The following is a 14,205-nucleotide window of genomic DNA, read 5'->3' as shown; positions in this document are numbered from 1 at the left end:
CCCCCCCCCCCCCCCCCCCCCCTTGGGGGGGCTAGGAGCGGCGTGCCGTAAATCTCGGCGCGCCAAGAATGACGCAGCCCGTGCGCCTAATGACGTCAGCTGTGCATGCGCGGCTGCCGTCTTCCCCTCCGCTGCCATGCAAGACGTGGCGGCTTGATCTTGCGGGGCGGCGGAGGGGAAAGAGTGCGTCGTTTACAGACGCTGGCCTGACGATCGGTAGGCACCAATCGCTGGCCAGTCCCATCCCGAGCACGGTCGTGGTGCTCACTCCCCTCTCCGCCCCCCCACGTGCCACCAACGATCCTTTGGCGCCATGTTCACGCCGGCAGCGACCAGGTGTAGTTGCCGCCAGCGTGAACAGGTCGGGAACGGCAGGCCGCTCGGCCCCTCCGGGCCGGAGAATTGCGGCTTGCCGCGAAAAACGGCGACCAGCGAACTCTGAGCTGCGTGTCGCAAAACGCGACAGGCCATTTTGGGGGGGTGGGAGAATTGCGGGGGGTGCCAGAGTGGCCCTCCCGCGATTCTCCCACCCGGCCTGGGGAGCGGAGAATCGTGCCCTTAGTCTCCCGATGGGAGAATTGTGCCCGGTATGTTTGTAAGTGAATATTGATGTTTTCACATTCGCTATTGTAGCTGGCCATCCCAGGGAGCCAATGGGCAGAATTCTCCACTTGCCAGCGGCAAAATCGTATTCGCCGATCGGGCGGAGAATCCCTTTTGACGGTGAAATTGGGGGCGGCGCTTGCTTTCAGCTGCTCCACCACCTCCAAAATGGCATTACCAGTGTGTACGCTGCACGCCATTCGGACAGCCTCAGCGCATCGCCTTGAAGGCCCTTCTGCGATGGTCCGCCCCGATGGGTCGACTTCCCGTCGCATGCGACGCATGTGCTCTTGATTTTCGTCAACCGCGCATGCTGGCTGTATCCAGCACCGCCACAGGCGGGCGGGCGGGGGGGGGGGGGGCGGAGCCATGCCGCTGGTGGGGAGTGGTTCAGGGGTTGCACGGCGGCGGCGGGGGGTTGCACAGGGAGGTACTCTGGCAGGACGGGTTTGCGCGCGGCTGGTGCCATGTTGTACGACGCGACTGCTGCAGGTCATCGCCGTGCGCATGCGCGCCCACAGCCCCTTCAATTCTCCGGCAGTTTCTGTCAGGAATGTGGGGGTTTTACGTTGCGTGGCTGCTAGCCCCCACCCTGCGGAGCAACGGTGTGGGGACGGCGATGACTTTTTCATTGTAACACTAGACACTTCCTCTACACATAGTCTCAAAGTCAGCTCCAGCTGATTTTTGGGACTTTACGCAATCCTCCTGCAAATGTTATGGGGAGCCAATGGAGAAACCATTGGAAATTCACCCCCTTGTCTGAAGGTAGCGTTTGATAGACCTGCTGCTCTTCCTACATGAAAGGAGGTGTAGTCCTTCTCTGCTTTCCTGTCTCACAGCGTTTTTTTCCGTCACTTCATTATCGCATATTGAGAGATGGCAATGAGAGACTCAAACCACATCAAGCACAATTACTGTCTGGATAATTCCTAGTTTACACAGCAATGCACATCATTCTTGTAAAATAATAAGCTGTCAATTCAGGCCTAACTCCTAAAATGTCACTGAAATGTGCTGTTCTGGTACCCTAAAACACTTTGGTAGAATTTTCCACTGTAATTTTGCTTTTATAACTTTGAGAATCCCAATGGTCCCATCACTTTGTCAGTGGTGATTAACTGGGTCTGACCAGCTGCTGGCAAAGCCGCAATAACTGTCAGCATAAAGTACTTCACTAACCTGCTGCGGCGGCATGATAGCAAATTGGTTAGCACTGCTGCCCCTCGGGGCCGGGGACCCCGGTTCAATTCTAGCCTGGTATCACTGTGTGGATTTTGCACTTTCTCCCCGTGTCTGCATTGGTTTCCTCCAGGTGCTCTGGTTTCCTCCCACAATTCAAGATGTGCAGATTAGGTGGATTGGCCATACTAAATTTTCGCTTAGTGTCCATGCATATGTGGGTTAAGTGTGGTTACAGGGTTGCAGGGAACCTGGTTAGTATGCTCTTGCAGAGGGTCGGTGCAAACTCAATGGCCCGAATGGGCACCTTCTGCACTGTAGGGATTGATTCTATGGTGAACGTTAGAATCATGTCCAGCAAAATGTGCCTCACTAAACCTGTTGATACACTTTGCAAACATGTCCAGCACAATGCACCTCACCAACGCTGACTCACCAACTTCTCTTTGATCAATTTAAGTGGTCCTCTCACCTCATGACCAAAAATCAATTCATTGGAGTGAATTTAGTTGATTCATTCGGTACATCCCTAATTACAAATAGTAAACATTAAATTCTTTTATCTCAATCCTCTGGATACACCTGACTATACGCCCCTAGCATCCATAACTTCCTTGAATAACTTCAACATAAAATTGGATATCTGATTTAATTTATTTTGGTAGTCCATATCGAGAAAATTAATTAAGAACAAAGAAAATTACAGCACAGGAACAGGCCCTTCGGCCCTCCCAGCCTGCGCAGATCCAGATCCTTTATTTAAACTTGTCGCCTATTTTCCAAGGATCTACTTCCCTCTGATCCCCGCCCGTTCATATATCTGTCTAGGTGCATCTTAAATGATACTATCGTGCCTGCCTCTACCACCTCCGCTGATAAAGCGTTCCAGGCACCCACCACCCTCTGCGTAAAAAAACTTTCCTCGCACATCTCCCTTAAACTTTCCCCCTCTCACCTTGAAATCGTGACCCTTGTAATTGACACCCCCACACTTGGAAAAAGCTTGTTGCTATCCACCCTGTCCATACCTCTCATAATTTTGTAGACCTCAATCAGGTCCCCCCTCAACCTCCGTCTTTCCAACGAAAACAATCCTAATCTACTCAACCTTTCTTCATAGCTAGCACCCTCCATACCAGGCAACATCCTGGTGAACCTCCTCTGCACCCTCTCGAAAGCATCCACATCCTTCTGGTAATGTGGCGACCAGAACTGCACGCAGTATTCCAAATGTGGCCGTACCAAAGTCCTATGCAACTGTAACATGACCTGCCAACTCTTGTACTCAATACCCCGTCCGATGAAGGCAAGCGTGCTGTATGCCTTCTTGACCACTCTATCGACCTGCGTTGCCACCTTCAGGGTACAATGGACCTGAACTCCCAGATCTCTCTGTACATCAATTTTCCCCAGGACTCTTCCATTGACCATATAGTCTGCTCTTGGGTTAGATCTTCCAAAATGCATCACCTCGCATTTGCCTGGATTGAACTCCATCTGCCATTTCTCTGCCCAACTCTCCAATCTATCTATAATTTGCTGTATTCTCTGACAGTCTGTCTCGCTATCTGCAACACCACCAATCTTAGTATCATCTGCAAACTTGCTCATCAGACCACTTATACCTTTGTCCAGATCATTTATGTAGATCACAAACAACAGTGGTCCGAGCATGGATCCCTGTGGAACACCACTAGTCACCCGTCTCCATTTTGAGACACTCCCTTCCACCACTACTCTCTGTCTCCTATTGCCCAGCCAGTTCTTTATCCATCTAGCTGGTACACCCTGAATCCCATGCGACTTCACTTTTTCCATCAACCTGCCATGGGAAACCTTATCAAACGCCTTACTAAAGTCCATGTTTATGACATCTGCAGCCCTTCCCTTATCAATAAACTTTGTCACTTCCTCAAAGAATTCTATTAGGTTTGCAAGACATGACGTTCCCTGCACAAAACCATGCTGCCTATCACTGATAAGTCTATTTTCTTCCAAATGTGCATAGATCCTATCCCTCAGTATCTTCTCCAACAGTTTGCCTAACACTGACGTCAAGTTCACAGGTCTATAATTCCCTGGATTATCCCTGCTACCCTTCTTAAACAAAGGGACAACATTAGCAATTCTCCAGTCCTCCGGGACCTCACCCGTGCTCAAGGATGCTGCAAAGATATCTGTTAACGCCCCAGCTATTTTGTCCCTCGCTTCCCTCAGTGACCTGGGATAGATCCCATCCGGATCTGGGAACCTGTCCACCTTAGTGCCTTTTAGAATACCCAAAACAATGCTTTGAGTAGTAATGTTTCTTAATGGAATGGCCTCCAGAAATCTTATGGACACATCCGTTACAGTAACTTCATACTTGTGACAATAAAAGGTTATTATTATTCTGGTCAACACATACTGATTCACAGTTTTGGTTTTAGGCAGGGGTCCTACGTAATCAATTAGGACCTTCCTAAAAGGTTTCACAAATGCTGGAATGGGTGTTAAAGATGCTGGTTTTGATTATCGCTTGGTGTTTCTCTATAACTGGCATGTGTGACATGTATGGCAAAATTCCACAATATATTTATTCAATTAAAATGTTTTCTCTTTCTTTTTCTTGCGTTTTCCTTACTCCTAAAGGCCCCCCACTGCACCCTCCTGCGCTACCCACAAAACCTCCTTTCTATAACCCACTTGACAAACTTCTGCACATAGCTCATCTGCTTGAATATGTAACGGTCTCCATTTTCTCATTAATACATTATTTCTCATGTAATAACTGATTCTGTTTCTGTATGTGCTTTCTGATACAACTGACTTATCTCTGAATCTTTCTGCTGTAATTTAACCAACTTTCTTACCCCTCAAATTTTCTTCCTCCCGTCTCAATCTGTGGCTTTGTGATCTTGTAAGCACACAATCAGGGAACACCCCAGGATATGCTTCTTGCAACATATCAGTTGTTTAACTTTCCACTGACTTTTTGACCACATTAGACATCACTTCCACCTGTGATCCGGCTATATCATTATCCAGGATAATTTATACCCCTGAAAAAGGTAATTTTTCTGTCACTTCTACCACCATATTTCATCGGATTCTCTAACCTTACCAAACATCATGGCGCACCACTACTCTCACCACTAATTCCATGTATTACCACCTTTTCTGGCAATACTCCTTCCAAACTAAAAATCTCCTTATCTCTCACCGTTAAAGACTGACTTGCTCCTGTCTCCCTTAAGATGTTAATCTCTTTACCTACTCCACCTTGTACTACCATTGCCAATCTCTTCCTTTGTTTTTTCTTCACTTCTATTTGTAATTGATTTCTTGCTAATTCTAATGCATGTTCCACACTCTCAGGACGCGATTCTCCGCTGCCCACGATGGGTCGGAGAATGTCGGGAGGGCCTTCCTGCCATTTTTCCCGACCTCCCGCTATTCTCTCTCCCCCCCCCCCCCCCCCCCCCCCGCCCCCACGGCACGAATCGCTGCTCGCCGTTTTTTACGGCGAACAGCGATTCTCCCCAGGCCGATGGGCCGAGTTCCCAGGCCTTTACAGCTGTTTTCACGAACGCAAACACACCTGCTCTCACCGTTCGTGAAAACGGCCGCAAAGTGCCGTCCCGGACAACCATGGCACCGATTGGCACGGTCACGCCACAGCCGTGCCAAGGGTGGCATGGGCCTGTGATCGGTGGGCACCGATCGCGGGCAGCGGGTCCGATACCCGCGCACTAGTTTTCCTCTGCTGCCCCGCAGGATCAGTCCGCGGGGCGGCTGAGAGGCATGACGGCCTGCGCGTGCGCGGGTTTGAAGCATATGCGTGGTGACGTCATCTGCGCATGCGCGGGTTGGAGCCGTCCAACCCGCGCATGCGCGGCTGACGTCATCGTGCGTGTCAGCCGCCGTGACGCTTAGCGCGCGGGCTTAGCGATGGTCGCTAAGCCCACGATGCCATGCTTCACGGGGCTGTGCTGCTAGCCCCGCCCAGGGGGGGTGAATCGGGTCCCGGGAGGGGGCGCGGAGGCTGCCGTGAAACACGGCCAGTTTCACGGCAGCCTTTACGACTCTCCGCATTTGCGGAGAATCGCGCCTTCAGTCTTTTAAGTTCAATAACCCGAAGTCAAACAAGGAATTATACTTCAGAGCTTTAATGATCTCCCAATTTTATTAAGATTCCAGACCAGACCCCAACAATGGCTCGGATACTAAACCAAACTCAACCAACAGAAACCAGACTCAACTAACAGGAATTGGACTGAACCAACAGGAATTGGACTGAACCAACAGAAACTGGACTGAACCAACAGAAACTGGACTGAACCAATAGGTATTTAACTGAACCAACAGACACCGGACCAAACCAACAGGAAACAGACCAACCAACAGGAACCTGACCGAAACATCAGGAACTGGGCTGAACTCGCAGGAACCAGAGTGAACCAACAGAAACACGGTCCGAACCGACACAGACCGGACTGAACCAATAGGAACTGGACCAAACCAACAGGAATTGGACTGAACCAACAGAAACTGGATCAGATCAAACCAACAGGAAGCCGGACTGAACCAACAGAAACTGGATTGAAGCAACAGCCTTTGATAAGGGGCCTCATGGCAGACTGATACGAAAGGTGAGGTCACTCGGGATCAGAGATGAGGTAGTTAGATGGATACAGAATTGACTTAGTCACAGAAGGCAAAGGGAAACAGTAGAAGGGTGTTTTCCTGAATGGAAAATTGTGACTAGTGATGTTGCACAGGGATCTGTGCTGGGGCTGCTGTTATTTGTAGTGTACATAAATGATTTGGAGGAAAATGTAGCTGGTCCGATTAGTACGTTTGCGGATGACACCAAGGTTGGTGGAATGGCAAATTGTGTTTAGGATTGTCAGAGGATACAGCAGGATATAGATAGGTTGGAGACTTGTGCAGAGAAATGGCAAATGGAGTTGGATTTGGAGAATCTGCAGCATTTTACATTTATGTTGGAGAAACCTCAAGATTCAGTTAGAACTGATAGGGATCAAAGAGAAGCAACACAGCTATCAGGCTGAAATGAAATGTGCCAGACTTAACCAGGAAAGGCCAGAGAGGGTTTGTACAGAATCAAAAGGAACCAGTTAGTAGTGAAAGAATCCATGGAGCAGCCACAGAATATGAGGGTTTATGTTGGGTGTGGATTCAGTGTTCCCAATGCAGTGTTATGAAGAATCGGCAACTTGTAGATCTGTTTAACCAGAAAATGATACTGATTTGGAGAGAAGGATGCATAACGTACTCAAACTGGTGTTACCTTGTGCCTTGGTCCAAATACTTCATCACTCTGGGCCATCGGTAAATACAAATTCTAATGATCAAGAAATAATACTCATCTTTATGTTATTTACAAATTTCACAATTAATGACTGTTGAAGCACATTGATCAGTGATAACAGTTGGCAAAAATGGATATAAACATATCTGTACAGAAATGAAGTAAGAGATGTTTAAGAAAGCACGGAAAATTAGACCAAAAATACCATATGTTAATAAAGATTGACAGCTTTCCATCAAATCATAGAAACCTACAGCAAACTCCGCTGTGGTGTCTTTGGGAGAGCAGCCGTTCTCACATTTTATGTGTAACTTGATCAGTCATTTTCCAATCCCTGTCCAACTCTCTTTTAAGATTTCCAAAATCATCTTCCAAACCTCTTCCAGACCATTTTAAAGACCATTACATCTTTCCTGAAGTGTGGTGTCCATAATACTCCAATTAAGCCCAAACAGAGATTTTAAAAAGTCCGAGTATAAACTCTGTCTGTAGGGGCATAGACAGAGTGGACAGTCAGAGGCTTTTTCCCAGGGCAGAGGGGTCAATTACTTGGGGGCAAAGGTTTAAGGTGGGGGGGGGGCAAGGTTTAGAGGAGATGTACGAGGCAAGTTTCTTTCACAGAGGGTAGTGGGTGCCTGGAACTCACTGCCGGAGGAAGTGGTGGAAGCAGGGACGATAGTAACGTTTAAGGGGTGTCTTGATAAATACATGAATAGGATGGGAATAGAGGGATACGGACCCCGGAAGTGTAGAAGGTTTTAGGTTAGACGGGCATCATGGTTGGCGCAGGCTTGGAGGGCCGAAGGGCCTGTTCCTGTGCTGTACTTTTCTCTGTTTTTTGTTCTTTGTATTGTGGTTAGCACAGCCTGCAGTTAGATCTGGCAGACATTGAGCCTGTAGAACATAGCTCATTGTTGCTCCTAGTCTATCTTAGTCAAGTGGATTCTCTTCTTTGACTCAGCCCAAGTGCATGCAATAACAACAGGTTTTCAAACATTGATGTGTGAGATTATGGTGAAACCAGAAAATACATTAAAAGCACAGGCCACCGGCTCTGGGAGACTGTCACATTCTCCCCGTATTTGCGTGGGTTTCGCCCCCTCGACCCAAAGATATGCAGGGTAAGTGGATTGGCAACGCTAGATTTCTCCTTAATTGGAAAAAAAATGAATTGGGTACTCTAAATTTTTTTTAAAGGCACGGGCCAATGAGGAGTGAACTTCCCAACTAGAGGATGCTAGGTACCTGAGTGGTCTTACAACAGGCTGCCCAGCATCTGAGGAGATACAGAATAGCAGATAAAGCTGCTGACACTAAAGATTATGTTGACGTGTCTCTTTTGCATTATCGCATTAGTCTTTGTTTCATTTCATTTCTTTGTCAGTGAAAATCAAGCTAAACATTTTGTTCACCAATTCTTAGCAATTATCACAGCATTACGTGAGCACCAAAATCATTAGATTCACTTAAAAATGGCACATTATTCCAATTATTTCAGCGATGTGTTTTCAGATGGGATGAGATTCATGGGAGGGAAAGTGAAATGGGATTTGTTCGACTGCAGGAGAGTGACCAGCTCTTGCTGTTATTTTACTAACCGAACAATGAGAACAAAGGGGTAAGTGAGCACATTCTTAAACTCCTCTCTAAATTTATTCTGGGTCACGACATAAATACACGTGTTGCTGCAGGAACTGAGGAGCTGGAGCATTGGCCCAATGTAAGCAATAACAAATGGAAGGCGGGTTTTGAACAGTCGATCAGTGATGTGATTTAATGTGATTCGTTCATGGATGCTGTACACAGCTTCTGTCATCCACAGCACTATGAAGCTTGTCGATATGCTGAAGAGCAGGATGATGGACTTCCTGCGGTTCTCCATCTCTGGATCCTTGTTCTTGTTCTTATCATTGTGACTTCGCAGCCTCTTGCGGGCTCTGTTCGCCAATGTAATATTCCTGACAGTGAGAGCATTAAGGAGCAGGATGAGAAAAAATGGGAGCAGTGGAGTTGTCACTCGATGTAACAAGTCAAATGCTTTCCACAGGGGTGAGCTATAATAGCTGAGTTTCACCATGCAGAACAATGGCATGAAAAGTAAATAAACAGGGTCATATCGGAAATACCAAGGAATGTTCTTCAAACAGCTCAGCACAGTCACTGTACCAATAACACTCACTGCAACTCTCCAGGTACAATATTTAGTTTTCAGCTTCTGACAGCAAATGGCTACAAATCGATCAAAGGTAAAAGCAACTGTGAACCAAACAGAAAGGTCTTTGGCTGCATGAGTAAGACAGTCAACGAGACCGCACAGGGTGATGTTGTTTGAGAATAGCGTTGTAGAATAAAGTGGAATAATGTGGTTCATGATCACATCAGTGAGAATAACAGTTAGATCAGCTGAAGCCATTGCCGTGAGGTAGCAGGTGATACATCGGGACAAACCACACCTTCCTCGCATTAAGATCAGGATCACCAGCAGGTTAACTGTCAGAAGAAATGAGACCAAAAAGATCAAGAGAATTAATCATCAGACTGGTAACAAAATTGGATAAAACTTGCGAATACTTTATAGTTTTCTTCAGAATGACCAGCAGGTTAACTGTGAGAAATAAGAGCAAAACAAATTCTTCTGACTAGTAATGAAAATCGGACAAGAGGAATTTAACGTTTATTTTTAAAAACTACATTCAGCAATTGGATTATGGATACCGAGATCTGAAAGTGTATCGAATCAGGCTTATCAGTGCACACAGACAAGGCTGCCAACAGGCTGAAGCCTTCAACATCAACTTCAGTCAGAAGTGCAGAGTGGATCCTAGCAAAATCTACAGCTATGTACATTGATTTCACACCATATCAAGAAAGGTCTGAGTACATTGGACAGATGTTTGACTTAGAAACATAAGCACAGAAAATAGGAGCAGGAAAAAGCCATTTGGCCCTTCGCGTCTGATCCACCATTCATCCAGCTTAATAGTCTGTTACTGCCTTCTCCTCATATCCTTTTTTTCCATTTGCCCCAGAGCTATATGGTCAACATCTGTTGTGGAATGAGATTGAAGGGCTGAATGGCCTACTTCTGCTCCTAATTCATATGTTCAAGTACTGTTATGACATAGGCATCTCTACATGAGAGTGGAGATGTGGAAAGTTGAAGAGAAAAGATGAGGCCGGAGTGTGACAGGCAGGAACAGAACATACAAACGTAAGAGTGCCTCAGAAAATATGGTCTAAGTAGGGGAAACGGTAAAAAGGCAGAACTAAAGGCTCTTTATCTGAATGCATGCAGTGTTCATAATAAGATTAATTTATTGATAACACAAACAGAAATAATTCAGTCTGATATTATCACCATTACAGAAATATGATTGCAAAGTGACCAAAGCTGGGATTTAAATACTCCAGCCTATCGGACAGTTTAGAAGGGCAGGAGGAACGGAAAACGAGGTGGGGTACTTTGTCAATAAAAGGTCAGATCAGTACAGTGACGAGAAATGATTTTTCTTTGAGGATCTAATTATAGAATATGTTTGGGTGGAAATAAATAGCATTTCTGTTATGAGTAGTTTAAATACCCCCTGACAGTAGCTAATTAGGGTAGAGTTTAGAACAAGAATTTCTTGGGGCTTGTATGAGAATAGTTGTGAGAAATTTCGACCTTCATGTAGATTGGACAAATCAAATTGCCAAAGGTAGCATGGAGGATGAGTTCATACAGTGTACTTGGGATGGCTTCTTAGAGCAGTGCATTCTGCAACCAACCAGCGGTTGGGTTAATTAATAAAAGTAAAATATGTGAATGCTGGAAATAGGAAGGAAAAACAGAAAATGGTGGAAATACTCAGTATCTGTGGAGAGAGAAATAGAGTTAACATTTCAGGTCCGAGTGATTCTTCATTGAATAATTAATCATCATTATTTGGCAGTACAGAACTGGAGTATAACTGAAAAAGAGACATGCTGCCAAATCTTTTTGTCTTGCATCTATCAGGATGCTAACAGTAATAGGGGAACAACAATTTATACTGCACAAGAAGAGAGTGCCACTTGGTTGACAAGTAGACATTGATTGGTGGAGGCATTGCCATGGAGAATGCAGCATGGAACAGTTAACTGCCAGCTTTGTTTAAACTCAAGGCAGGTTGACTCTGATTGGTCAGAGTTTAATTGACCCTTTGCAGACAGAAGGAGCATGTCCAGACATTGCACCTTTTTCACCTAAACAAAAGGTTAGGAAACAGTCATGCTTGACCAATCAGAGCCTGGTTTGAATTTGAACAAAGCTGAGTAGTTTAATATTCCATGCTGCATTTTCATGGCAACATTCCCACCATAATCCACATGCCAACCTATCAGCATTCTCTTCTGAGTGTCAAATGAAAAGTTTGATAACATGTCTCTTTTCAGCAATAACTAATAACCTTATAGTAAAGGATCTTCTATGCAAGAGTGAGCATAACATTATAGATTTTAGGGTGCGAAATGAGAGTCTGAAACTCGTGTCTTAAACTGAAAGAAAGACGCACGGTGGCTGAAGTGGAATGGGAAAATAAACAAAAGGTTAAGATGTCAGAGAAGCAGTGGTAGATCTTTAAGGAGGTAATTCATAATACTCAACAAAGATACATTGAGAAATTCTATGTAAAGGATGGTGCCATCAGTGGCTAACTAAGGAACTTAAGGATGATATCAAATTGAAATAAAAGATGTACAATGCTACAAATATTAGGAGCAGCTTAGAGGTTGTAAACATTTTAGAAACTGGGAAAGAATGACATTGGGGCTAAATTGGAGTATAAGAGAAAACTAGCAAGAAATATAAAAACAGGTTGGACAAGCTTGAGAGCACGTTCAGTGAGTTGGTCACACCGCAGATTAGGATTGGTGACGGAGACAGGGAATGGGGACCAAAAGGCAGAGAAAGAGCAGGAAGGCAGTGCAGGTGTCCCCTGCGGTCATCTCCCTCCAAAACAGGTATACCGTTTTGGATACTGTTGGGGGAGATGACTCACCAGGGGAAGGCAGTAGTAGCCAGGCTCATGGCACCGTGGCTAGCTCTGCTGCACAGAAGGGCGGGAAAAAGACTGGCAGGGCTATAGTCATAGGGGATTCAATTGTAAGGGGAGTAGACAGGCGTTTCTGTGGTCGAAAACGAGACTCCCGAATGGTATGTTGCGTCCCGGGTGCTCGGGTCAGGGATGTCTCCAATCGGCTGCAGGACATACTGAAAGGGGAGGGTGAACAGCCATGTCGTGGTGCATATAGGCACCAACGATATAGGTTAAAAAAGGGATGAGGTCCTACAATCAAAATTTAGGGAGTTAGGAGATAAGTTAAAAAGTAGGACCTCAAAGGTAGTAATCTCAGGATTGCTACCAGTGCCACGGGACAGTCAGAGTAGAAATTCAAGAATAGTCAGAATGAATACGTAGCTTGAGAGATGGTGCAGGAGGGAGGGGTTCAGATTTTTGGGACATTGGAACCGGTTCTGGGGGCGGTGGGACAATTACAAACCGGATTGTCTACACCTGGTCAGGACAGGAACCAATGTCCATGGGGGTGCTTTTGATAACACTGTTGGGGCGGTTTTAAACTAATGTGGCCGGGGGATGGGAACCAGATTAGGAAGTTTGAGGTCAGTAAAGAAGCAGCAACAAAAGCCAGTAAGGTACGAGACAATAAACTCAATGTGACTAAGGGGAAGAGTAGACAGGGAAGAGATGGTGAATGCAAAGGTGGTCTGAGGTGCATTTGTTTTAATGCGAGAAGTGTAGCAGGTAAGGCAGATGAACTTAGGGCTTGGATCAGTACCTGGGAATATGATGCTATTGGTATTACTGAGACTTGGTTGAGGGAAGGGCAGGACTGGCAACTGAATATCCCAGTGTAGAGATGCTTCAAGAGGGATAGAGAGGGTGGTAGAAGGGGTGGAGGAGTTGCATTACTCATCAGAGATGATATCACAGCAGTGATTAAGGAGGGCATGATGGAGGATTCGAGCACTGAGGCAATATGGGTGGAGCTGAGAAATAGGAAGGGTGCAGTAACATTGTTGGTACTTTACTACAGGCCTCCCAAAAGCGAGCATGAAGTAGAGGTACAAATATGCAGACAGATTATAGAAAAATGTAGGAGCAATAGGGTGGTTGTGATGGGAGATTTTAACTTCCCCAACATTGAATGGGATTCGTGTAGTGTTGGAGGCGTAGATGGAGTAGAGTTTGTAAGGAGCATCCAGGAGAGTTTTTTTAGAGCAGTATGTAAATAGTCCAACTCGGGAAGGGGCCATACTGGACCTGGTATTGGGGAATGATCCCGGCCAGGTGGTTGATGTTTCAGTCGGTGATTACTTTGGGAATAGCGATCACAATTCCGTAAGTTTTAGAATACTCATGGACAAGGACAAGAGGGGTCCGAAAGGAAGAGTACTAAATTGGGGAAAGGCAGAGTATAACAAAATTCGGCAGGAGCTAGGGAATGTGGATTGGGAGCAGCTGTTTAAGGGTAAATCCACATTTGAAATGTGGAAGTCTTTTAAGGAAAGGTTGATTAGAGTGCAGGACAGACACGTTCCTGTGAAAATGAAAGATAGAAATGGCAAGGTTAGGGAACCATGGATGACGGGTAAAATTGTGAGACTAGCTAAGATGAAAAAGGAAGCATACATAGGATCGAGGCAATTCAAAACTGATGAAGCTTTGGAGGAATATCGGGAAAGTAGGACGAATCTCAAACGCGCAATAAAGAGGGCTAAAAGGGGTCATGAAATATCTTTGGCTAACAGGGTTAAGGAAAATCCCAAAGCCTTTTATTCGTATGTAAGGAGCAAGAGGGTAACTAGAGAAAGGATTGGCCCACTCAAAGACAAGAGAGGGAATTTATGCGTGGACTCAGAGGAAATAGGTGAGATTCTTAATGAGTACTTTGCATCAGTATTCACAAAGGAGAGGGACAAGACGGATGTTGAGGCTAGGGATGGATGTTTAAATACTCTCGGTCAAGTTGTCATATGGAAGGGGAAGTTTTGGGTATTCTAAAAGACATTAAGGTGGACAAGTCCCCAGGACCGGATGGGATCTATCTCAGGTCACTGAGGGAAG

The sequence above is a fragment of the Scyliorhinus canicula genome, chromosome 9, assembly GCF_902713615.1.
Source record: "Scyliorhinus canicula chromosome 9, sScyCan1.1, whole genome shotgun sequence".
In the NCBI taxonomy this organism is placed as follows: Eukaryota; Metazoa; Chordata; class Chondrichthyes; order Carcharhiniformes; family Scyliorhinidae; genus Scyliorhinus; species Scyliorhinus canicula.
This window is presented reverse-complemented; position numbering follows the sequence as displayed.